A 24,791-nucleotide genomic window follows, 5' to 3' on the forward strand; every position below is an offset into this window, starting at 1 on the left:
CTGAGCTGGCTGATAGTCACTTATTTAGGACATAGAGGGCCGAGAATTGAAAATTTTTTCAATGAAATATCGTCTTAATAGGAAAGTCCAGTGAATCCTAACCCAAACATTTTCAAGTTCAGTGCAGATGTCAACCTCGGGTTCTCAGGTGAATGTTCAACAGTTGGATCACTGAGTTTTTGGCATGAAATAAGGACAGATAAGCAACCTGTGAAAGGTAAATGTTGGCAAGTGACTTGTTCTTTCACAATTCACCTATAAGAGATTTTCTCTTGCACTTCCTCTTTGCAAAGAAAACACACCAAAACAATCAGTCAATCTGTTGGATTCAAATACAAAATCACTGGGAAACCCCACTTCTCTATGAACTGGAATTGTTGGTTTCTAGCAATATTTGTTCCTTACTTATGTAGCCTTGTAGCCTTGTATCTCTGAACTTATGTCACTTACAGCACTAAGAATCTTCTTTTGTAGAAAGCAATTACTTTCAGAGAGACCAGTCATAAAAGGCTTTTATTGGAAGTGCAGGAATTTAAGGATCTTGCAAGAATATATTCAGTGAGTTTTACATCTCAGATCCCTAATGTGAGTCTTCCAAATGTAAAGTTAGTGCTTGAGACACTATGCAGCTATTCTTACACAGCACTGCTTTTCCCTCTGTGGGCAGCATACCTTTCAGGATACAGAGACCATTGCTGTGGGGGTCTTGACTCAGACGATCATGGTCATCTCTCTGTTGGCTTGTATTCACTATAAGAGGTCACCAACTCTACAGGAAAATGTGTAGGAGTCCATCCATGCAAAAGATTGAACCCCTTTTGGAGGCCATTTCACCCTCTCAGGAATGCGCCAGGCAGGCTGGTCCGTATTTTTCCATTTCCAACCACAAATCAAATGACATCTCAAAATCTTACATCTCATGTCAGCCCTTAGCCAAAATCGCCTGGGATACCAAATACATCTGCAGCATGTCTCCACACATCTGCCTTTATCTTCTATTCTCTCACACTCAGCTTGTTACCTGGGAGATTTTTGTAGACTTCTCTCTGTTGGGGACATAGGACAAGGAAAGGAATCCAGGTCCCTCCCTAGAAAGAGCCTGAGCTGATGCAGGGGAACTGTCAAAGAACCTGACTCATTGAACTGAGCTTATAATCCATAACTATATAACTATCTTAGAGATATGAGAAAGCCTTTATGAGAAGCATCAAGACTTGACTTTAATACTTAATAAGTCATCAGGAATATACGTTGCCTAGAAGAGACAGTTCCAATGGTTAATCCCACTTACTGCTAAACAACTGTACCTTTTCTCTAGCCTGAATATGCCCAATGCTATTATTAAATTTTTTAATGCTAATAAATAAACTTGCAGTTTCTCTTCCCACTCAGGTACCTGTAGCTGCCATTTTTACAGTCATTTACATTTTTACGGCCATTTCTTCAGATCAAAGAACGATTTACAGGTCATCATTAACATTTGGAATGGGGCTGGTTGAAAAATCCAGGTGTGCATTCTTGGGAAATGATGAGCAACATCATTTCATTTGAAAATTTTCCCAGAAAAGGTGGGAGTTTCTGGCAAGAAAGATGAATCATCATTTTGTAAGACCTAACCATGTTCCTTTAAAAAGGCTCATTTCAATTTACTTTGCACCCTTTATGAAAGAAAAAAAAAAAAAGTGGCAAAAAGATCTTATTAACAAGGAATATTTATGTTCTGACCAAGTATCACATTGAAAATGTGCTTTCTTTTTCACTTCAAAATTGTCTTTTGTCTTTGACAAAAATTTTAAAAATGCGATTTGCAAAAATTTGAAACATTTGATGTATAAAAGGGAAAAACTCCATTGAATTGGTAGTATATACATTTGCCAGTGATTATGTAAGAGTTCCCTGCAGACAGAGCAGGTAGATCGTGTATTTTCCCCATAATTTATTTGTTACTTAAAATTAGTTGAAAAGGATTGTCAAACTCTGTGTAGTCAAGTAGAAACTTGAAGTGTTTCTTTGTCTGGAAAAGAGACTTCTGATAGCCAGCATCGTCATTCTGTTCTATGGCTGACTGAGCTTAGAACACACTGCTCATCATCACCCAGGCCCTCACCAGAGCTGGTGTCAAGCACACACAAAACCTTATCTTGATAGGAGTAGTGCATTTGTAATTGTACCCACTGCAGCCCTCCCTTGAAGCACATCGCTGCATCAGTAAGCCAGAAGGCATGCTGGAGTTGCAAGCCTCTATCTTTTGTGCTAAAACACGACGTTTGCTTCTCTTAAATCCTCTCTTGGAGTATGCACTCACCCAAGCTCTTATATTGGTGTCCATGCGTATGCTCTGGATGTTTTATTACTCAAAGCAAAAGTGTAACATGCAAGTTGATCTTTGCAGAGCCCTAGGGCTGGAAGAGTAGAGCAGGACTTGAAATGGATACTCAGACATCCTCATTAGTGACCTGGATGGTGGGACAGAGGTTGCCCTCTGAAAATTCACCAGTGACATAATACCGTTGGGAGCAGTTGATATGTTGGAGAACAGGACTGCCATTTGGAAGGACCTTGAAAAGCCACAGAAATTAGCTGACATGACTCAGAATAGGAAAACACCAAGTATACACGAGGGACAGAAACCCCCTCAGGCTGATAGTAACCTTTCTGAAATGGATGTGAGTGTCCTGTTGGACAGGAGCAAGCCCCTGTTGCAAAGAATGCCATTCACTTACTGCACTACGTTAGTGTGAGTCTCATAAGTGGGTGAAGAGATGTCATAATTCCCTTCTGCTTGGCCCTTTTGAGACCACATCTGGACACTGTGTCCAGGTTTGTGTTCCACAGTGTGAGAAAGATAGTGGCATACTGCAGCGAACCCAGCAAAAGCCACCAAGATGATAGGATGTGATTGAAGCATGTGATGTGCTGGGGAAGCATGAAAGCACTAAAATAGTTCAGTCTGGAGAAAGACTAGTCTAGAGAAAGACTAACTATCTAGGACATGGTTATAGAGAGGAAGACTCTTCTCTGAAGTGCACAATGAAGTGTTAGGATGCAGTAGATAAAAGTAACTGCCTGCAAAATGCAGTTTAGATACTACCAAAAAAAAAAAAAAGTTTTATTTTTTAAATGAAATAATGTATTGCTTTTTCTTTACTTGAGTCCATATAAGTTTGAAATAAGTCTGTCTTTTGAGTGCAGCAGTCTGAGTTTTATTTCCAGCTACAAGCTTCAATGCAAAGGATTACATTGCTCTTAACCTAGGTAATCAAGAAGCCCGGCTTTCTGAAGGATAAGAATTAGTCTCAGGGATCAGATTCACCTACAGTAAATCTCCCTCCTATTCTAGATACATTATCTAATTAGTTTTTCAGCAAAATCAGTGGTGCAAAGAAAGAAACCCTTCTGAAACTATCTTTTCCCAGTTCTCTTTACTTTAAAAATATTTATTCTGTAGAAAATATCTCCAGAGATGGTATATCAGTCTTTGAATTAAGTCATGGACTTAAACTATGAACTTGAGTCCTTTCATCATGAAATAAAATATGGTTGAGAAGCATCATTATTTCACCAAGAGTCACCCTCACCATGCAACCTGTGCATCCCAGATACCCCATCTCTGGCAGATCCCAACACATCCCTGGCAGTTCCTCAACACTGTACTAAAGCTTAGTTCAAACTCCTGAGATGTGGGATTGATTTCCTTTCTGCTTGGGACGAAGCATGAGGAGAGGGGAACTCATGAGTACAGCACAATAACACTAGATGATAGACTGCACTTAGAGCATCTGATATGCTCTCTATGTGAGCAGAAAGAGACACGAGCATGGTGGTGGCCCATTCATTATTTCTTCCCCTACACATCCTGTTGTCTTCCGTCAATCAGTTCTCCAAGTTCCTCAATACAATTTATTTTATTTCTAGTGCCATACTGGGCATTCTCTAAGAATACTGCTGTGTTAGAGAGTCAGGTATTGAGGTAACTTGCACTGCCCTTTACTCACATTTCTGGTAATAAGGGGGAGAATAACTTTGCATTCCTTTTGAGGGGAGATTTCATGTGTCATGTCCAAGCCAATCTGGATCTTTGGGCCAGGAAACTGATCAGCAGATGTGCTATGTGTCACTTCAGATGGAGTGCCATCTCAGCATGGCAGGATCTGAGCAGCTTACAAAATTCGGAAACCTAGAATTGATGTGATTGACTACGTGAAAGGAACAAGAGCACATGAACATATGTGCAACAGCAGGATGCTTGTGCAACACAGCACACACTTGTATCCTAGTGTTTTCATCCTCCATAAAGCTCATTTCCCAGTTCTGCCTTTCTCAATCTTTTATTTCCAACAAAGTTTCCTTGAGATTCCTATATGTGACATTTACATTTTTTTCCAGCATTGATCTAATTTTTTCTGACCATTTCTAACTTCTATAGGCCTCTTTATACCAATCCTTTCCTTTCCAATGCCCACAGTTCCTTCTAAATGTTTATCAGTTATGATTAATATGTTTTTGCACTTACAAATTTATTTCAAAAGAGAGTGAACAAACCAAATCCCTCTACTATCAAACATGTATACTCTTCCCAGATACACTTGTTCAAATATGTTTCTTGCTGGATCTGTGGACAGCTTTTACTCACCCCAAAATGTATCTTTAAATCCCTTTGAAATAATTTTCTGAGCAAAATTAGGCACTATATAAAATTTGATAAGTGGGAGAAGCAGTCATTTTTTCTCAGGCATTGCATATTTATTTGGCCTTTTGTCTATAGTTCTTGTGCCATACAGCTGTGGAGTTATTTCTGCCTTAACATTTGTTCCATTCTACTAGAAGACACAATGTCTCACCTGGAATGACTCTCTCCTTTTGGCTCTGATTTGTAGGAGAAAAACAAAACAAAACAAATAAAACAGGGATATTATCCAAGTCCTTTCTCCTTTATTCATCCCAGTTAGCATCAGTTGTCTTTGGGGAGCAATGTGTTGGTTTCTTAACTCATTCTCTAACGTCCAACATGCCAACGTTATCAACCCAGCTGATCTGTGAGCTTTCCAATTTTTCCAGGGATTCCTGATTCCTCCACTTGTTCTTGATCTATAGGGATTTTTTGTATAGTGACTTCCTTCCTCACTGAAAATCCTGTCCAAATTACTTTCCTATAGTTTTCTTCTTCAGGATTTTTTTTTTTTTTTTTTTTTTTTTTTTTTTTTTTTAAGGAGTTCAATAACAGCCAGTTTTGAGCCATTATCCTCTTTTTTTCCTTTTTAATAGACCTGTTTTTTCTGTTACCTCTGCTTTAACCCCAAGATTTAACTTCTTCCAGTTTTTCCTTATTCTCAAACTTAATTCATTTCAGTGGAACGTTGACCTTTAATCAAGGGTTAGTATTGCTAATACTGGTACCCTGGCCAAAGCCTAAACTTGTGATTTCTCTGTCCTTTGCTTCCCTACACTTTTAAAACAAACTGTTCTTTCTTTCCCTTACGCATTGAACCTAAGGGCCAGATTCTCAGATCGGATAAGCCAGCAGGACTCGGTGCAACTCAAGTGATCTCTTGGAACCAGTGCTGGCTGAACACCTGCTCCTTTTGGGCACTGTGCAGGAGCAGAAGGGACAATGCCTTCTCCCCACCACCAGCTGCGTTACAATGATGGCCATTTCCTATACACATGCTCTTTCCCAGGTGTGTTGGTGCTGGAGAGCTTGTGCAATAGCAGGGGGCAGGGACTGGGATGAGCCAAGGCCTGGGCACCATGACTAAATATACCCCTTTTGATTGGATGTGAATCTCTGTAATGTTTCCATCTTAGACAAACACTTCTGACCCACTTCAGCGTGATCAGAAAAATTCTGTCTCTTTTAGTCTGTATCAGTTTCATCCTAAACTGGATGCCTCAGATAAACTCTGTCTTAAAACAATTATTTCTATCCATCGTTTGGAAAAGAAGCTCAAGGTGAGGAATGCTGGTGGCGATGATAGAGAAGTTTTATCAGATACATCTGTCATCCCTTGCATCCTGACTCTGAATTGAATATGTGAAATGCTAAAAAAAAAAGAAAATTAATATCTGAAATAGCAGGGTGGGGGTCAGATTTTTTCCTGTGCTGACCCTTAAAAAAAAAAAAAAAAAAAAAGAAAAATTTTGCACTGAAACAATCTAAACTTCATGGACAGAAAGGTTCAGATTAATTTCTAACCATAAAAATCTCAGAGTGGTAAAATATTTTTTTAAAACAGGTTGAATTTAGCATTAAATGATCAAAAAAGCCACCTCCTTCTGTTCCTCCTGTACTTGAGCTGTCCCTGAGATATCCAGCCGCCCTCTGTAGCCCTGGTCACCACCTCTGACAGACTCAGTTTTCTTTGTGAGATACTGGCCATCTGCTGCTGCCTTCCCTCCTCTCCTTCTCTGAATGCTCTGGTGCTTCTTCCCCAACCTCCTTCTCTCTGCTGTTGACATCGTGTTCCCTTGATGTCATGAGACAAGCTGACATCGCTTCTCCCATCCATGCTAGCAGGTGCAGCTCTCCACCGCTGGGCCTCTCCTGTCCTCCCTCTGGGCTCTCTCCCAGATGTGGGTCTGCCAACACTTATCGCGGTTAAAAGAATGCCTCCTTATCTTTCACCACAAACTCTTCCCTCCCCCAGCCCTCCTCACTGTGAATAACCTGCTCTTGTATGACACTCAAGCTCACAAGCTCTGCGTTGTATTCAACACCTACATCTCCTTCACACCAAACACTCGCACCTGGATTGTTGCCAAATCCTACAGTTTCTTGGCTGTAATCTCCCCAAAATCTCCTGCCATCCCTTCTTGTTAAAACACCTGCCTCTGAGTTAGCTTATCTCAACCTTCACAAACCTTACCACCTTTCAAAATACTACCCTGGGTCTCTTCAAAATTCTGCTGATAAGGGTCTTTTCTTCTGCAGTCTGGTGGCTTCCCTCTGTTTCTCCATGTTTTTGCATTCACCCTTGCCACCCTCTGCAGCTCTGAATATCTTCACCTTCTTTCTTGCTCCTGCCTGTCCTGAAAATTGCTAGGGTTGGCCAATTCAGCTCACACCTTGCAATCCGCAGAGCAGGAGGCATTCAGATGTTACAGCTACATGTGCCTTGTGAAAGCCTAGGGAGAAATGTAGTCCTTGCAGCACACCTCCCTTTTCTGGCCTCATACCCATCCTCAAAACACAGAGCTTCTAAACCATGTAGGAGTTAATGCAAAGCTTATACAACACCGCAGTCACCACTCATCTCCTCCTCACCACCATTTCCCAGCCTACATCTGATCCTGACCTGGATTCAGATGTGAACACTGTCCCATTTGTCCTGTCTCTCACTCAAAGGCAGATGTGATAAGAAATAGAAAGATTATTTATTAAGAGGCTTTGCGTGCCTTTGAGGAAGCTTAAAGCGATAGCATGTTGAAGCGAGTAAATGAATCCCCAGCAAAAACGGAATAGTCTGGAAAAGTACTGCAAGATATACCTAAGATTCCTTGTGCTAGTTTTCTCATGGATTGGCCAATTGCCACATTTGTCCGACTTCGGTGTTCACTTCCCCTGAGCTTTAGTGGCAAGAGCATCTGCCAATTGTGCTCATGGACTTGCTGAGGTGTTCATGGAGGCAAGTCAGAACCACCTCCCTGCAAGACCTCATGGCCAGCTCTCAGTGGCACAAGACTGGCTTGTGCAGTCAAGACGTGAGGATGACATCAGGTGGCTCTGGTGACTAAGCCCGGTCCACTAACACACAAAGAATGCAGAAGAAGAAACCAAGCCACTGAGCAAACGAAATCTGTGAGCAGTTTGCACAAGGTAATTCCAAACAAACTTTGATGCAGCAGGAACTGCTCTCTCAAGCAGGAAGAAAAAAAAAATCAAACTGTAATTTATTGAACCAGCTGCAGGGTCTGTCAGTTACCTCTTATATTAAGGACATAACTCATTATTTTATGGAGCGCAGTCAGTATAAAAAGTTTCTGGATACATAAGTATTTCTTCCTATTAATCCTAGGTGGAATATTCCAAATTTTTTAAATCTGCAGGTTATTTTTGTTACTTGTCAGAGCCTTATTGCTTTGTCAGGGCTCTGAAAGGCATGTTCTGCTCTTCTGTCACTCCCAGTGCAACCCAGTGCAGCGGTGGGAGCTAAACCGGCACCTGAATGTATTCCTCCATAAGGCAGCAAACAACTTTATTGACTGCACCAGGCTAGCAAAGTCTAAAAACACATTCAAGGAGCAGAACTGGCACAAAGTGACTCTGGGACACGTAATGGATTTGTTGAGCAAGAAGACAGTTTCTACAGATTTATTGCCTCCCTGGATTCCAACAGCGCTCCGAGGCTGCTGCTGAGATGACTGACGGCAAATGCACGTGTTAGGACATCCACACTGCCAGTCAGCACGGGCCCAGGCTTGCTGGCAGGAGCAGGCTTGCCCATCTCCATGCTGTGATCAGGCATGAAGAGGTCACCTCAGCTCTCTGGGTGCTGTACTGTCAGCCAGCCTCTCCTTCCTGCGGCCTGGCTGGGCTGTACCGAGGTGGTCCTGCACGTGCCATGACCAGGCCATCAGTAAATAGAATCAAAAAGGTTGGCAAAGACCTCCAAGATCATCTGGTCCAATCACCCCCTACTACCAATGTCACCCACTAAACCATGTCCCTAAGCACCACGTCCAACCTCTCCTTGAACACCCCCAGGGACAGTGACGCCACCACCTCCCTGGGCAACCCGTCCCAATGCCTGACTGCTCTTTCTGAGAAGAAATGTCTCCTCATTTCCAACCTGAACCTCCCCTGGCACAACTTGAGGCCATTCCCTCTAGTCCTAGCACTAGTTACCTGTGAGAAGAGGCCAACCCCCCAGCTCCCCACACCTTCCTTTCAGGTAGTTGCGGAGAGCAATAAGGTCTCCCCTGAGCCTCCTTTTCTCCAGACTAAACAGCCCCAGCTCCCTCAGCTTCTCTTGGCTCCTTCCAAGGGGGCTGTGAAGGCTGAGGCCCAGCTGAAGCCCATAGCACAGAGGGTGGGTAGGAAGCAGGCAGGCTAGTGAGCCTACAAGTGCTTGAGCTTTCAGGTTTGTGTAGACCCAACCATGAGTGATAGTCACGGTTCCTGGAGCATCAGATGGTTTCTATTTCACCTTTTGTCTACCTTTTTTGAGTCCTGTACCCACTCATTAGGCCAACGGGGCAGCACTAGGAACACAATCTTTGTCTCTTTGATCCTGACTCAGCTTTACGCTGCCTCACTAAAGCAGAGAGAGAGAGATAAGGCCTATTTCTGACAAAAGCACATTGTTTCTGAGCGAGTTGATCTGAAACCAGCACAGAGGGATTGGCAGTGCCACCTCAGTAGCCCACCTGGCCCGCTAAGCCTTTAAGTACATACAGGGCTCTGCTCATGCAATCCAGGCCACCAACGTCAGCAGAAACACCTCAGGAAGTAAAGCAACAAACCTAACTTCCATGCCTTGCAGGGGGAAAAAGGCTGAGGATAACATCAGACAGCCACAGGCCTGCAGGATGCTGACAATTTTTGAGAGGTTTTGGAGAAAAGCGGCAAAATGATTAAGGGGTTGGTTAGATGAGGGAGGGGGGAAAGAAAAAAAAAAAAGATTGAAAGCACTAAATATACATTGCCTGGCCAACTAATGCCTGAGGGAAAATAAAAGAGCTGGCAGGCAGGAGGGAGCCGAGAGCCAAGGAAGAAGTAGAATCTCCATTGTTAGGAGCTCTCAGCCCTAGTAAGCGAACAATGAGGAATGAGTGTGTGCTGCAAGCCAGGAGATAAGTTAGGCATAAGAGGGGAAGCTGCTGAGCATAGGCACTACACAAATAGACGAAATCAAGACTCTTCTGAACCAATGCTTTGGCACTGGCTGCACCTGGGTCTTGATTTTCTCGTGCGCTTATAATTCTCTCTGTGGTTGAAATGTTAAGGTGCTAATTCTTCCCAGGCATGCAGAGGGATTGCTCATTGTGGAGCGAGAGGGTATAAATAGATGTAATGGGACAAAAATGTGAAAAGGAGGAATTGAAGTCATTTAGGTTGGAATAATCCGCAAGTGAAGTAGTAGAAGGCCCTTATCAGAGGTTATTTAAAATTAGACTGGGAAATTTTTTTTTTTTTTTTTTAAACAGAGAAAGAAACTTTAGGAAAAAAAAATGCACTGCAAAAGGCGGAGAGGAACTATTGTCTCTCTCCAAAGTATTTTATTTTTAATACAAAAAAAAACACTGTATAAGTTGTGGAAGTCACATTTTACACATGAATGTGCAGTTTGTTCTTTTTTTTTTTTTTAAAAGTAGTGGGATCAAATTTATAACAACGTTAATTTATAGCAATAAAACTCACCTATCTGACCAAACAATTCAAGCTTCTCCAAGGCACAGTGAGAACACAACCGTGAGAACACAACCATGATTACAAGGAAATAAATGAAAGAGATGAGAAAAATCCTATTAAAGCTCCAAATGAGAGCCAAGAGAGATCCAGTGAAGCAGGGGAAAAAAAAAAAAAAAAAGGCAGCAAGAGGTGGAAAGATTACATTGTGTCTTCAGCTGCTCTAAGGAGCAATTTTAGGGAGCAGAAGATGTCCAGTGATAAATACTAATGAGTTGTCATCACAACCAATAATTTGTAGTGATTATAGACAGGCCAAGAACCTATTGCATTTTCAGATGTTGGAAAACAAATACAAGTATTGATTCCAACCTACAGAAAAAGTCACAGACATACAGAAACCCCCAGATCAAGAGTGTGGCCACCAGGAAATGTTCTTCCAAAACAGACAGATGAAACCAGGTGGGTTTTGAGCAAAAGGCAACTGAACATTGATCCTCTCTCCAAAGGCTCAATAAGCTGCTGACCTACAGACTTACGGTAAATTTATATCAGTACTCTTTCTTCCTTCTGTTTTAATTCAGCCCATAAAGATGCAGGGTCCCGACTTTACGAGTTTCCTAACATGATGTATAAAGACTGCACAAAAAAAAAAAAAAAAGCCAAGAACTACAAGATGAAATTCAGTGTCCTATACTATTGCAAGGGTCAAATTTTAATTTTATGCTATAAGTGACCCTTGTGTCATCAACTATACGAGCCTCTGTTCAACTTAAGATTTTTTAAAGATAACAATCCACTCAAAAACAGAAATGGGTTAATGATCTGAGGCCTGTATTAGCCAAAAATACAAGTCCCCCACCATCAACCTTTTTAGCTTGTGCTTAGAGAGACTGGGAGATCGCAGACAAAAGGAAAACTAAAAGGTCACGGGGGCTGTTGAGTTCTTATAGAAGAAAATCAGGGCAGAAATTCTTTGCAGCCCCCAGGTAGGGTTGTGGTGAAAGTCACAACCTCTGCTGTCAGGGAGCATTGCACTAAACCTGGGAGCAGCCTGGCTCCCTGCCTGGGCAGCACTGCGTAAAACAGGCAGGAGTCCCCTCTGTGCACAGGAGTCTTTATCTTCTTATGGGTTTGATCCGCTCAATCTCCTGCTCTCCCTGAATAGCAAGAGAGACTTCAGGTGGCCGTAATGAGTTATATCAGGAAAATTGGAATCCAGCTCCGGTCAGAAAGGAAACCCATTTGCTTGGGAAATACCTCACCGAAGATTGGACTTGGAGCCCGTTGTAAAACCTCCCAGGAAAACAAAAAGCCAGCCTTTGGAAAATTTCCAGTGATAGTGTCTGCATTGTTTTACAGAGAAAAGCACAGCCACTGGCTATGGTTTGACTGCATCAGCAAACTTTCCCCCTAAGCATAGCTCTTAATTATCATGGGCACCTACTTCTACCACATGAAGATCAACTGCTTCTTGTTTTCTTAATAAGAAATGAAGAATATAAGAAAAGAAGACAGCAGACCTACTGAAAAAAAAATGTAATCAATACTAACACCAAACCTCCTGCTGTTTCTTGTTTTCCACAGGTCCAATGTCTCCCTTATTGGCTCCTTTTCCCTACATAATTCACACGTGTACAGAGGACAGAAAGAGGAAGATTCAACTCACCACACCAAAGGTAATCCAGATACATAGCTTTGCTCAGGTCAATAATCCATCCCAGGTCGGGCCTCCCTTGAGCGCTCACAGAGGAGATCAAAAGCCAGGCAGAGAAACCTCCCCTCTTCACGTTGCACGTCCCTACAAACAAAAGATGGAGGAGCACTGCTGATCGCTCACTGCCTACGCAGGGGGACAGGCCCCCATCTCTCTTCCTAAGGCTTTACATCGCTCCCCTTCTTGCAGCTTCCCCCACAGCCAAGTGCTCCCGTGCTCAAGCACTTCTGAAAAAGAACCCAACGAGCTATTCTACCCAGGGTAGCCACTTGGAATGGGATTAAGATGAGCAGAAAGGAGCTTACAGCTGGGCACCATCTGTAGTGACGATAATTAACTAATGAGCTTTTAAAGATGTTTTTCCTCATTCCTCGTACAGATCTGTTGACTAAGAAATTTGCACCACTGTGAGCGTTGTGGTCTCTGCTGCTTGACAAGCATGACTCAGTGCCTCCTTCTCCTCTCTACCCATGTATTCGAGTCATGAGCCTGCACACAGGGGAAAAGATGGCTCCCTTGCATAAAATATCTAATGACAAATGTTTTCTTGCCTTTTCTGATCACAAAGCCCGTGTTTTAGTCTACAGTCTGCAGTAAATCATGTGAAACGATTACAAAGGTCCCTCCCAGACAAAAGAACATTAACAAGCAGTAAAAACAAAAGCTGAGAATCCAGGACAAACTTCCATATGTTCCATCAAAGGGTTTTAAAGGACATCTCTAAATGGAACTTAAAAAAAAAAAAAAAAGGAATGAAAGAATTGTAACTCCTGAGGAGTGAGGGAAAGCATGGTTCCTTGTTCATCAGTGCAAAAAAAGGCTTCTTCAGAATCAGGGAATATTTTCCGCGTTCAGGCCAGGTGCAGACTACATGTCTCGATGCCTAGCTCAATCCCTTCACCCCAGACCATGCTTCCTTACCAGAAGTAGGCCCCTGATAGTGATCATTTACCCCAGAACTTGCCAGCTTATGCTGAGGCTCCATTTGGGTTCCTAAGGGCTTCCTTTGGGTTGCACCAAGAGCATGTGGAGAAAATAGTGCATAGCTGAGTGTCACCCTGACACTATACTGGGACACAGCACGGGTAGAGACCTACCTGACCGAATGTGGGTGTCTACACTACAAACCCCATAAGTTAGCAGCCCACACTCCCTGCTCAGCATGCTCCCGGGGCAAAATTCCTCAAATTTTGCAAATTTTTCCCAGAAAATCTCAAAAAGGGGTCCTAAACAGTTACAACAGTGCCTAAAGACACTCTGTGAATACTAGTGGAATAACAGATTTCTGCTGAAGAGCTAGCACAGTTGCCCTTCTACGTTTTGGGGGATTTCCCTTTTTGGAAAGGTGGGGAATAAAACTGCAATTTTTTTAATTTTACCTGGTGGAAGACAGACATCTCTATACCCTGTGCATTAGGGTAATTTGGAGGATTTTTCAGGCTGTGTTGACCACATCTCCACTGGCTGCTAGGAGGCACAACAACATCATATGGAAAACACACAGATCATAAGCGTGAAGAGTTCAGGCTCTGAATTCTTATAACGAAACACACCCTTACTCCACGTGAGCTGCAGCCCTAGATAAGTATTCCTGGCAATTGCTATCTAACTTCAGATGCTTGTGTGGCTTCTTCATGAAGGGAGATCAGAAGAGACCTCAGCCACGCTCTGAACTACCCTTACAGGTGACTATCGCACCAGTGACTACAAACCAGTGACTGATTGCAACACATTATTCAAGGGACATAACTACAGCAGAATCTAATTCTGCATGATTTACCTAAAATAATACTCCAAAGGGCAAGCATAATGTTGTAAAAATTATTCTCCTTTTGTGTTTTGTACCCCAGCATCTCTCCTTATCCTGCCCCATCTGAAACTTAAATCATACCTGCAGTGACGTTCACACTGGAGCAGAAAGCAGGGCTGACTCCAGACATGTGTGAGGACTCCACATGCTGCTGTGTGCAAATTCAGGCAGGTGTCATATTAAATCTCTGGAGGGATTGCTTGCTGTTTATCATCAGAACGAGGGGAATCTCTCAGGTTTTAGCCTGCGCAATGGCTTTACAGGTTAAAGCTGCACAAGATCAGCTTGACCTCATGCTGCAGTTGTTGACTTTTTTTTTTTCCAAAAGAAGATTACATGTCAAGTTGCTCAGAGTGGGGATTTCCAGCTCTTTTCTTCCCCAAGATTGTCTTAATAACTGATCATTTATTATCATTAATTGCACCTTGGCAATCTCCATGCTCTATTTTACCTGTAAACTTCCATGCAACTTCAACACCCTAATAAAAATGGACTCATCCGGAAAGGTGACTGAGGATTTTTTGATTAAGTTAATTTTTTTAATTAAACTAATTTTTTTGATTAAGTTAATTGGGAATTCTGAGTGGGGTAAAGGGATTTTGGAAAACCTGTTACTTCTAAAAAAAAAAAAAAATCCTGTCAGGAACATTTCTTAGATTTGGGGCTTAACCCTAGTCATATTTACAAGGTAGAGAAAACACCCAAAGAAGATAGCTATTAACCCAGATTTGAGCCTTTTATTATTAATTATGAACCACATTGTATGTTACATCTCCACATGACAGTGGTTGTCCTGACCTTGTCTCCTCTCTAGATAGAGTCCTGTAAGATCTTGAATCCAAGAAAAAGCCACAATGCTCCTCCGCAATAAGAGCAAGAGAAAGATGCAATATTATACTGAACACCACAACAAGTCACACAACAAACCCGAGGGCATCCCTTTCCAGTCCAATATTAATATTTGCTATTAATAAACAATCCTTGCCCCACAGTGAGAAATCAGGCTGGTTAGCAGAAGACTGGAGAAATTTGCTGACTGAGAGATAGAGAGAACCTAAGCTCTTTGATTCCCATAAACCCTTTCTTATGTTTGGATATTATTAGCACCTGTTTCTAATCCATTACTTAAAGGTTTTACACTTAACAGCTGAAATTGCCAAGGGTGTTAGGTCTCACTCAGAAAAAAAAAAAAAAAAGAGAAAAAAAAAAAGTAGAGTACTATTGGGATTACTTTAGGCAAATCACTGAGTCCCTGTTCACAAAGGAATATAAGCCTGCACTTCATTTCCAGCAGGTGCTTAACTTCCTCCTAGAACATCCTCCTCTGAATAGGGCCTCGTTTTGTCGATATAGCCCTATTTTGCATACAGTGAAAGGATATCTGTCCTAGTCTCCCTGAGGCTATTCATCAAGAGATAATCCTGCTGCCCAGTCTGTACAGCAGAAAAGAACAATCACAGACCTCCCTGTTTGTCTCAGCATTTACAGTTCTCGACCAAAATAATTTCCAGAACTAATAATGCTTCTTGGAGTTCCCATGTGCATGATGATATATATCAATATTGTGTAATTTTAGACAAATTGTCTTTAAGGAACAGTTTGCTCAGATGAGACCAACTGTGGATGATTTCCTTCTAGGAGCACTGTGAAGCCTAGGCATTGTCAAGAGTGTATGAAGACCTCTGGAGAGTCTAGAAACTTGGAAAATCCAGCTGCAGGCAGATCTCTGTTCTAGCTACAGGAGATCCCAGCAGATCTCTCCTTCCCATTTACACTAAATTTATTTCTTTGCCAAATCTCCCACATTTCCTCAACAAACTCACATTCTACTTCAACATGGCAGGGTCGCTTGAAAAAGCTTTTCATTCTTTCTTGTGTTTTACAAAGATAGAAACACATGAAAAACAAAAAATAAACTAGGAAGGCCAATTCTGTCCTGAAATACAGCTGTATAAATGCACAAAGCCATCAGGGTCAGCAAGAGTGAAAATGAAGTCACTCAGTTGCTCTCTGCTGACTTTCATAAAATGCCTTTGGATTTGCAGTGCTGGGGGTGATGGAGGAATTTAGCTTCTGGCATCAGAAGGCATCGTCATGTTATTAGCTCAGGCTGGAGCCAGAACAAATTAAATTGTTAAAAGGGCACAGAGAGACTCAAGCATGTCGGATGAAGTTTATTACAAAGGTGTTACTACCCCTAAGGTGAGAAGCAGGGAGCAGTGGTCTGCATCCATCTAGCTGGTCTTTCTCAGCCAGGCCACAGGCAATGGCCAACAGCACCAAAACAGACCAGCAAGGTGGATAGCAGAGAAGCCAAAACCACAGGCCTGAGAACACCGATTGCCCTGGAGGCGTTCAGCTCACAGGATGGTGAGATTACCTTGCTCTGGTCCGTTACAGAGATAAGAGGTGGCTGTGGGATGCTCAAGCCTCTCCCCCAGCTTTCACCTTCTGCCTGGGCCCCTCTTGAAGAGCATCCCAGCAGGGCAGTGACCACAGGGGGAGGTGTGAGCAGGACCCTCCATCACCAGCAGCATGTCTGGGTGAGCCAAAAGGAGAGCTGGAGCTTTGCCAGCCCTTGCTGTGCTGATCTTATCTCAGCTGGAGCACAGCCTCTGATATATCTTTGCAGGTTCATCGCCAGCGCTGCAACACCGCCGAGACAGAGCCTGCCAGCAGATGCACAGGGTGATAGCGCTGCCTCGCTCCAACACCCCTGCCCTTACCACGCTCTCTGTGTGGTGGGCTCTGAGATTAGGATCTCAGGTCACCGTTGCGAGGTAGCTGAGGTACCAGAAGCCTTGCTGCTGAAGTAAAGCCCTCCGGCCTTATGGCAGTTATACTTGCAGTGGGTGAGTGTAAGGGTTTTCAGGACTGGTGGTTCTTTTTCACCCTCCAAAGTGCTGCTGTCTCTTGTGCTGGGACAGGCTGCGTGACAGAGCGATGGGCGCGATGCACAGCACAAGGGCAAGAGATGATAGCCCTTCCCTGCTAATCTCCTTGTACCCAAAATCTGTATAACAGAGAGCTGCCTTATATGCTAAGGCATTAATGTATTAGTACTAAGAGCATTAGGGGCCCAAGTAGTACTGTAACCTCCACGCCCCCACCCACCACGTGACAGCATTTTAAAGAGCTCCATCCTTGCCTGGTCCTTGTGCCTTCCTGCAATTTTTTGTCGTCTTCTGCTGCTGTGATAAAATGCAACCATGCGTCAGCAAGAGGCTTGATGTCCCTTTTCTCCCTAGATGATGCAAGCTCCTAGCAGGAATCATCTGCTTCACAAGCAGTTTTGACTGATTCTGATAGCCATACCATAATGCTTCTACTATGAGATCTTGCCCTCAGTCCAGAGGTATTTTCTGCAAAGCAGAGCTTTTCATGATTAGCTTGTTTTCACAGTCTCAACTGCATAAGCCCGAATTCATGCAACCAGGCTTTAGGCATTTGTGTAGTTGAGATGAGCATTCCTTAACGAAGGTTTAGCTCTTTGCTGGAAAGAATTTAGGCCGTGCAGAGGAGGTAGAGGTGGGGCACATCCGATGTGGAAAGCTCCTGTATTCTGAGGAACAATGCTTCTTTCTCTAAACCTGAACCAGAAGATTTGGCCCCAGTTGTATCCACCCATGGGGAGATCTCTCCCTCTCATTCCAGGAGCTCCTTTTTTTTTCTTTGTGCATTTTGAACCCCAAAAAGCAGTGATAGAGATGATACAGCTGTGCAGGACTCCAACATCTCTGGTGCTCTCCTGGGACGTGAACTTCAGCTCACCTGAGCACCAGCCATGGTTAACTAGGGAACATAGGACATGAACAGCACTAGGCAGCCTTTGGATAAACGTACCTTCTGGAGGAGTCCTGTGTCCTCTGGGGTGTACACACAAATGAGCAGAGGAACAGCTCTCTGGATATATGTGCGGACTGGGAAGGCAGAGGCAAAAATGGTGAATAATCTTGTATTTCAGACAAAACAGCCACTGATTATTCAGTTTAGAGAGGAGGGGTAACGATAACCATGATAGTCTCACTCCAACATTTTGATTCGTCAGTTTTGGAGATGTTATACGTATATAAACATCTCTACTAGGAAATTAAACGGTGCTTGTAGTCATTTTGTGGTCCTGAGGCCCATGGTCAGAGCTGGCAATCTCCACAGTATTATTGTATTTCCTCCAAAACAAGGTGAATACTTTCTGACTGCCTAGGAATGGGGATGGTCTTTGGCCCATGATTTTTCCCAGTCTGGGCCTGGGACTTGACCTGGACCAAAGCCAGACCTGGGACCGTGTATTACGAAGTACATAAATCAGGTAGCCCACTGCCTGTGCCTGACTGCTGATTTTAATTTCCCATCCTCAGCACAACCACGTTGCTAGATTCAGAGCGAAGAACAAGATGGAAGCTGAGAGGAAAGCAAGAAACATGAGGCAGAGTCTGGGGAGGCCTGAGCCTTGAGGAAGAAGAACGCTGACTATGGTAAGGCCCTCAAGTGCCAGAGGGGTGTGAAATAGTGCAGAAATGGCTCCTGAAGGAAATGCTGCCATGTCCAGGCTGTGAGATCCTGTGTGGAGGCTCCTTGTGCCCATAAGAGCCCTGACATTTCCAGGCAGAGAATGGCAACCAGGCCTGCCCGCCCCCTAGACTTGTCCCTCCCAGGAAAACTTTTGGAGGGGAGATTTGTTCATAGCTCCGGGGCTTGGGGCATGCAGGGGAAGTGACCTGGATTTCTCCAGGCTTTGCTGAAAAGGGAAATGGCTTTGAAGACCTCAGTGCTACAGCGGCACAAGATGCATCATGTGTCCTTTCAGGACTCAAAATCCACCCCTCAGCTGCTTTGTGGAGGCCCTGCACTTCCCAGACCCCCTCTTCTTTTATCCCCCCTCATTTTGCTTTCAGTTTTCAGGGATGAGTTTGGTTGCTCCTTTTTTTCCCCTGGAAGAGCCTTTAGTGGGAGTCAGTAGTTTTCTAACTAGGAGCCAGATCTTGGGTCTGGCTTCACAAACCCTCCTGCAGACCCCAAACCCCCCTTAGATGGTGGAGGAGCTCCTCAAGGAGAAGATGAAGAGCAATGGAGGGCTGAGCTCCTTGCCTCTTGTGTCTCTCTAGGGTGGGAGGAAGCTGAGAGGAGACCAGCACCCCGAGACCAGCAGGAAGAATAATCCCAAAAGTGCACTTTAAATGCACAATATTCACCTGAGTATTCAGTGCTTTACAACACTTACAGAATGGTGCCTAGTGGGCCAGATCCAGCCCGTGAGACGGCGTCGGCTCAGGCCCCCTTTGGCTGAGGAAATATGGGATTCCTTTAGGCCAGCATATGAAAACCAATGTCCCAGCAGATGCACAGGCTCGCACTGACCCCATCACAGGTCCCATGCCTGGGCTCCCTGCAGCACCACCATCAGACCTCTTCAGCCTGGTCATCCCCAGGCTCATCCCACATACATTCCAGACTTTCCCAAGGTGTGTAAGTAGGGAATGATGCAATCTTTACGTTTTCTTTGCCAATGGAAAGGAAAAAAATACCTCTAGAAAGGATTTACATAAAGAGTATGGGATGGTTAGCACAAAATCCAGGCCATAGCAGGTGGATGTTGTTTCAGAGAGGGAATACAAATTGCATCGCTTGTAAGTAGAGGCAGAAAAGTCCATGGTGGTCTGAGACTTGCCTTGGGCTGGGAAGAAGCCAGGAGGGAAGGGTTTGTTAAAGCTGTGGTTACTGGGGACACCAGGAGCAGTCACGCTCTGCTTTGCTCTGGGCGAAATGTCTGGGAGCGCAGCCCGGCAGAACAAGTCTGGTAGGGTTGCTGGCATATTCATACCGGTGTGATGGGTATGAAATCATGCCCTCACCCTACCTCCCAGTGAGCTGCTGAAGAGCTTCCCTGTTTTGTAATAAGGATGACAACATCCATCTTTCCCCTGCCAAGTGGGGATGTGAGCGAGGCAGGTAAACACCCCTGAGGCCAGCAGGGAAGAGGGGGTCCTGCCCACAGCTCCCAGTGCTGGGTGAAATGGGGCTCACCCTACGTGTGCCTGTGGTTTGCCGCAGCCAGAAGCTCCGCTCGATGCACACATAGTTGCAATACTGAGGTGTGCGAGAATCTGCTGCTTTGCAAAACTGGCTCAAGGGACTGCTGCTGAGCTTGGACAATCAGTCTCTGTGCTCCGGTCTCAAATTCTGTCCAGACATTTCCATTGTGCTAGTTTTGTCCTCCCCTTTTCCAAACATACAACAGCAGAAAAGTCAAATCAAAACCTGAGGCTTCAGTCCCTTGCATGGCAGCAAAAGACATGACTACTGGTTTTACTTACATCTCACATCACTTTGGAGTTATGCACATTCTTGGGCATCACATGTAGATACAAATTTTCAATTACAGAAGTGTAAGCATAGTGTAATGACATTAAAATTGAAGGAGCTACTATGGGTTTATACCATTGAAATTTTGTTTTACTTGCTTCCACTAATGGAGTAAAAATGAATGAATTAACCCTAAAGTGTGTCTGAGTGTGCATATGGATGACCAGACCATTTGAGTCACTGGGAACTTTGGCTCCTTCTAAAAGTAACATCAAGTCCATTGCATGGTTCCAGCATGACCACATACCACCCTCCCAAATAACTCCCAGGCATGGTTCGGGAGTTAGCACAAGACCACCCTTGTTTTGCAGGCTGCATGGACATGGCCAAAATACATCAGGGGACAGAAGGCCAGAGAACGGACCAGGCATTGTTTGATTTACAGGTATTGTAGTACCTTTTTGTATGTTGTCTCTGGTGGTTGTGGCTTTGTTGGGTATGAATATATTGGTATCCTGAGGGTTTTACCCTGAGAGCCTCAGTTTGCACTGTTTTAGAGGTTTTGCAGAGGGCAAAACCACTTTGGTACTTTGAAGTATCTGCATTGTTATGGCCACTTATAAACATCATCAGGCAGTTTATTTCTCTCCCCCGCTTGCTGCCAAGAAATAAATTAAAGTTAATACTTCCCTTGTTTGCTTTTGAGATAACAGAGTCGCTTCACACCGCTGGGTGTGTCCCATGTGTACTCAGCACAGTGCTGAGCAGTGATGGGCAGTCACCTCTGACTGCGGAGCTCTGTGTGAACTTCCTCAAAGCTACCTTTATATCCAGCATTGGGAAAAAACACCTGCACTTGGGGCTTGTCCTGGGCTCTTCACAGAATTACTGAGCGATGTAGTTCAGAAGGGAGCTTGGGAGGTCTCTGGTTCACCCCCCACCAAAGTAGGGTGAGGTTGAAGTTAGATCCAGCTCCAAAGTTTTAACATAACACTGAGGGTCATATTCAGCTATGTTTTAAACACCTCTGGGCACCTCTTCCTATTTTTGACCATTTTCATTGAGGATTTTTTTTCTCCCTAATGGCTAACTGGGATTTCTGCTGTTACAGTCAAAGTCAATGTTGTGTCTTTACATTTCACTGTGGACATCCAAGGAGAATCTGGATCTACCTCCTCCCATTAGGTGGTTGAAGACAGCAGTAAAATCCCTCCTTAGACATCTCTCCTTAGGACTGAAGTCATCCATTTCCCTCAGCCTCTCCTTGTAAACCCTGCACATTAGCCTCCTAACCATCTTGGTGATCTTCTGCCCTGTTCTCTCCAGTTTGGCAGTCTTTTTACTATGGAAAAGCCCCAAACCAGGCACAGTATTCTGGGTGCACCTTACCAAATACTTCCATACAAAGGAGAATAGGTCTTCTCTATTACACTCCATAAAGTATAGTAAGGCTTATTCTCCTCTTGGGCTATTTTACCATCCATCTCCTAGGCATTTTGAAATACTTCCAACACACGTGAGGCAGGAATCAGACCTAAGCTAAGCTAGGAGAAAAGCGTAGATGTTAGATCCTTTTCTCCTTCATGCCTCCATTGAGAATGAGAAGGATGAAGCAAGTGCTGAGGGAAACCAGCAGCAAAACCACACAGTTCAGCAAGAGATGTGCACCTAGCAGCTGATTGAAAGACCAGTTACATGCCTATCTCCTGCACTGGCTGGAAAGAGAGCAGGGAATGGCACTATCTCAGAGCACCATGTTTTGTAGGATATGCTGGTTGGCTTCCCATCCCACTCATCTTTTGGAGGTGGTCCATGTCCACCACATGGGCAAAGAGAGATAACAGGGATTTGTGTTGGTGATGCAGTAAACCTGTCCGCTGGGGTTTTTGGGGTACCTGTGAAATAAAATGAAGATGTCACCCATGCACAACTCATCCCAGAGCTGGTGCCTACATCTGAATCATGCTTGGACACCCCACACCTCTCCAGGCCCCAAACTCTATATTGAAGGTGCAGAGCAAGGCTGAAGTGGATGGAGTAATCTGCCCTGGATTAGACCCTGCACGGGGAAGCCAGAGATATTAGGTATTTTGGCACTTAGAGAGATGTTTACTCTTAAGATAATGAGCAGCCTGTTCACACAAATTAGGGTGGGTCACGTTTGCATAATGTTGATTTCAGAGGTGAATTAATCTCACAGACAACTTGTTTCTACTGCAGACTATCCATTCAGCATACTCAATACAGGATCAGATCTCAGCCTGATGAAATTGCTGCAGGGTGGATTTTGGGGGGAAGGAAGGAGGAAAGGGGAAGCACAACCAGAAAAGTAGCTGAACTTTACTGTATAATTGCTCTTGGATGGCTAGGTTTAGGCTGTATTTACCCAAGGTTTTATCATTTGCTTCTTGCTGGCCCTTTTGACTAGAGGATGAGTTTAATTATAATTAATTCCTTATTTTGTAAAAAATATTACTTTAGTCATGGAACAAACATCCCCTCAGCCCTTTTGTGCTTCTTGCCCCACAGACCTTACAAGCTCACTGCCTTGCTTACAAAAATACATCCATTCTTTACTCTCCCGACAGTACATGGGATCTGAGCACCAATTTTCATCCATTCCCTTTGAAATAAAAATCTATTCAGGACACCCATTGCTCTTTAAAAATTAGATTAAATTTTAATTAAACATCACTAAGAAGTTAAATTTCTCTTTGCAGTCAGGTGGGTTGGGAAGGGCCATGGGGCATTCTGACAGAGTTGCAGGTTTTCTCAGCTTTCGAAGGGGAGGGATCTATGCTGATTCATTCATAATCTGCCCACTAAATAATGCATGGGATGCTAATGATGGACTGAAGTCGTGAGAAGGAGCCAGAGTGTACCTCCACAACTCATTTTTTTTGGAAGGAAGAAGTGCAGAGGGGAATTAAAAAAATAATCTCGTTTCAGTTTAAGAAGTCAGGGTGAAAAACAAAGCTTTGAGGGGTTTGTGAGTGCCTGACTAATATTCGGAGGTATATTTTCATGGATATTTCAGAAGCTCCCTTCTGGGCTCTCTCTCCGTTATAACATTTTTCTCCTGTCCTGAGACTGACTGTGCTCTCACACAGCCCACACAAACCCAGAGACCAAGGAAGGAGGAAACCAGAGATGTGGGCTACTGAGACAGAGAGAGGAAGCTACGGGGGATCAGGGGCAGTGAAACACTGGGAGATGTAGGGACTTGAAAATAACTTGTTCTCATATTACCCCTACAAGCCTACAAATTATCCCTGATTAGAAGGTTTTTTTATTTTGTTGTGTTGTGTTGTGTTTTGTTTTGTTTTTGACAGAAACCCTGAAGTTTATAACTGTAACCACAGCATGTGGCTTTGGTTAAATTGTAATTTTAAACCAGCCTAAATTACTCGGTATTCAGAAAGCAGGAAGGTTCTTCCTGCCTTGCCCCATTGCAGGGCACCTTCAGCGTAAGGAGCTGGAGAGGTGAAGGCGTCTAAAGCACACAGAGATCTAAGCTTCTCAGCATCTAATGTCTGGGGAAAAAAATTAAAAAATAAAAATAAAAATAAATAAAGTGTCTGAGTGGAGGAATCACAGCTCTTCTGGTTTGTTCCCTGACTTTTTTCACTCCTTTACTATATTTCAGCAAAGAAAAGGCTGGATTATATGTCTCTGGGATGAAGCTGTGAGGGTTTGAAGGAATTCATGGAGGTGCGGAGTCAGGAGCTCTGCTTCTTGCCTTGCTCTATCCTTGGGAGCAGGAAGCAAAGGTGGCAGTGAAACGATAGGTGTTTAGTGGTGCACAGTGAAGTCTCTTGGCTCTGAGGTCTCTTCTTGTGTATGGCCACAATATTAAGCAAGAGGGAGACTGTACGAGACCCACAAAAGCCCATGGAGGCCGTTTGGCCTGGAAGAAAAAAAGGAACAATGGGTTCAGATGTGGCCCACAATTGAAATGTCTTAGTGGAGAGGTGCAAGAGAGATTGAGGAGAACTTGGAGAGTGGGAGAGAAAAGTGTGCTTGTGACTGTCAGCCAAAGGGACCTACCAAAACTTGCTTTTGCAATATGGATGCTTGCTCTCCTCACCATTAAATGGTAACCATAATTGCCATAATCCTTGCCTTTTTTTTTTTTTTTTTGGCCTGAATAAATAAAGGCATGGCCAGATGGTGCCCGCTGGCCTGAAGGGGAGACAGATGGTGCTGTTGCAGTTCCATTTCATAGCACAGATGTAGCCAGAGATGTGTCCCAGCCTAGGACACAGCCCACAGAGAAGTGTCCATGGTCCCACTGGCCCACTGCTGAAATGAGAGGATTGGCACTAGTTACCTCCACCCAGCTCTGGCTCTCCCCTGGGAACTTTATTCCTGCTTTTTAAGATATGAATAAGAATTGTCCATTCCTGTCTATCCTCCAGCATGGTTGAGCTTGTTTCTCCAATGTTTCCTGCAATTTCCCACTTACCCCAAGAATTCTCCCTGCTGTTACCCTGCATGAGGCATGCTTCCCAGCCACCTTCTTCCGTACCATGCTACAGCTGTTCCTGAACTACAAAGTACAAGTAGATTTAAACACCACGGGGATCAGCTTCTCTCTCCTTTTTTTCATAACTAAG

At 43.9% G+C, this 24,791-nt stretch overlaps 1 protein-coding gene and 1 long non-coding RNA gene across 2 annotated transcripts in view; one reads left to right on the forward strand and one right to left on the reverse strand.

Moving 5' to 3' along the window:
* RP1L1 (RP1 like 1) overlaps positions 1-12,356 on the reverse strand; it is a 42,594-nt gene extending 30,238 nt beyond the window's left edge. Inside the window, exon 1 of the mRNA XM_040550779.1 lies at positions 12,015-12,356. The gene's annotated coding sequence lies outside the window, so the exon portion shown is untranslated. The remainder of the gene's footprint in view (positions 1-12,014) is intronic.
* Positions 12,357-18,233: 5,877 nt separating this feature from the next.
* Positions 18,234-23,388, forward strand: LOC121068053. The gene is made up of 3 exons (XR_005818581.1): positions 18,234-18,347; positions 20,547-20,620; positions 23,286-23,388. It is a non-coding gene; the product is annotated as an uncharacterized LOC121068053 (long non-coding RNA).
* The last annotated feature ends 1,403 nt before the right edge of the window (positions 23,389-24,791 follow it).

Source organism: Cygnus olor, chromosome 3 (assembly GCF_009769625.2).
Source record: "Cygnus olor isolate bCygOlo1 chromosome 3, bCygOlo1.pri.v2, whole genome shotgun sequence".
Lineage (NCBI taxonomy): Eukaryota > Metazoa > Chordata > Aves > Anseriformes > Anatidae > Cygnus > Cygnus olor.